Source organism: Triticum dicoccoides, chromosome 3B (genome assembly GCF_002162155.2).
Source record: "Triticum dicoccoides isolate Atlit2015 ecotype Zavitan chromosome 3B, WEW_v2.0, whole genome shotgun sequence".
NCBI classification, from domain to species: Eukaryota; Viridiplantae; Streptophyta; class Magnoliopsida; order Poales; family Poaceae; genus Triticum; species Triticum dicoccoides.
This window is the reverse complement of record NC_041385.1, coordinates 188,102,766-188,105,039: the sequence shown is the minus strand read 5'-3', so window position 1 is coordinate 188,105,039 and position 2,274 is coordinate 188,102,766.

Here is a 2,274-nt window from a genome sequence, read left to right as displayed (position 1 = left end):
CGCGCCACCGTAAGCCGCCGCCCCGCCGCCGCGAGTCGCCGCTGCCACCGCAAGCCGCTGCACCGCCGCCACGAGTCGCCGCTGCCACCACACTATCTCGTCCGATCCCGCCGTCGTCACCGCCGGCGATTTCTTTCGGTTAACCAGTAAAAACCAGATTTGGTTTTTCCCTCGGTTTTCTCAGGTTTAGTTTTTTTAGTGTTTTTCTCTTGGTTTCCGTTCAATTCTAATTAGCGGAGGTTCGTCCGTTAATCCGCGATAGCGAACATTTTCGTTCGTTAGGGTTTCATAGCGAACGTTCGTTCGTTAGGTTTTTTCTTTTTTTTTGGCCAGGGACCTATCCACGAATAGTTTTATCGTGATTTAGCCCTTGATCTTTAAACTAGCAAACTTTTACTCGTTTATCCAAATTAGATGAAACCATCGCCTAAATCTTCGTATCGTTCTGTTCTTTCTAGTTAACCAACTTGAACATGATTTTGGTACTATAAAATTTGAGTTTAGTCCAGATTAGTAAACGATCTTGTTTCATTCGTATTTTGAGTTTCGTTGCTCTGTTTGAGTTGAATTTTTTTGCAAATCGTAGCTAATCACATGTACCTACTGTTAAGATCTAATTCACAAGTTAATATTGCTATTAGGTTCCGACTCTTGTTAGTTTAAGAAGTTTGCTTGTTTCATGTTCGATTTGGATCTTTTCTTGGTTTTTCTCGTGTTTCGTTTGAGTGATTGCTTACGTATGCTATTGTTTGTCTACGCTAGATTACCCGGAGTGCGAAGCTTGTTACTATGTATCTTTAGAGTTTGCAGATCATCAGCAAGGCAAGTTACACTTTGATCAACTCTTTTATACCTAGTTTTTACTATGCATTAGTATTATTCCTCAAACAATTGCATGAGTAGGATTGGGAACATGTGGTTTTGGTTGTAGTACTTGAGGTAGGAACCTAATACCTTTTGATCACCCCGGGAATATACGTTATGCTTATTATTGCTTAGCCATGCTCGTAGACGGGGATTGGATCATGATTCACACATGGAAGTTTGAGAGTTATTTAATCATGGATAACATTAAGGTGGCAACTTTAATATACATCTGGGTGGATTGGTTGAGGCACCTGGGGAACCCAGTGTTGTCTAGTTTGGAAACCCCGGAGTACACGTGTGATTATCCTATGGAATGCCACCCAGGCTCAAAGGAATCATAAGATTATTCATGCTAGAAACTTCCATGTGCAGCCACAAGCCATTATGGGCCCTGGCATAGTTGAGTAAGTTGCGTGAGCTCTTGAAGAGGTGGACTAGCAGATGTAGGGGAAAGTAGGTGTACGGTCCGCCCAGAGTAGAGAGTTAATTCTTCAGAAAGACTATGTCTCGATCATCTGATCATGGATGTGGTTGAGTCTTGTGGGGAAAAGTGTGCAACCTCTGCAGAGTGTATAAACTAATCATGGTTAGTCGTGTCCCCGGTAATGGACATCTTGAGTATCTAGTACTTGAATCTATTGATGTGATCTCATCACGTTACTTAAATTAATTTGATTTGGGATAATGATGATACCTTTATGTGGGATTTGAGTTGGGGTTACCTTCTCAAATAATGGGCAACTTGGGAGTAGTTAAATAAATTTATTCCTTTGTTGTAGGGAAAAACTAGCTTTATGCAAAAATCATGAAACTTACAGCTTCCACCAGCCAAATATTGCATGTAGATGTAGTTCTTGCATTTCATTACTTTACAGTGTAACTCTGCTAGCATATTCAATGTGCTGACCTACATGGCTGCAACATCTCATGTTGCAGACTACTCAGACGATGAATAACGTGCGATAGGTCATTGTTTTACACTCAGCTATGTCGTTCGAGTTGATGGACCCATTTACCTTTGAAGCTTCCACAGTTATTTAGTTTAGATGGCCTTCAGCCATGATATTTTTGTGTAATCACACTCTTTATGAGGACTCGATGTGATAAGTGTGTGATTGAAACTCTGTTATAATTCCTCGAGTACTGTGCGTGTCAGCATTATGATCCAGGGATGACACTGATGCACAGAGACGTGACCGTTTGAGGTCTGGTCGCTACAAGACCCGACTGGGCTAAAGGCCCAGCCGAGCAGGCTGGCCTACTCCCGCGCCGCCTTCCTCCTACGCGGGGAGACCGAGCCGCCGCCGCCGCCCGAGTCAGGCCGGGGCACGACTCCCGGTCTGACCCGGCGCCCCCTTCCCCAAGCCGCGCCCCCCTCCTATAAGTAGCTGCCGCTGCCCCCTCTCC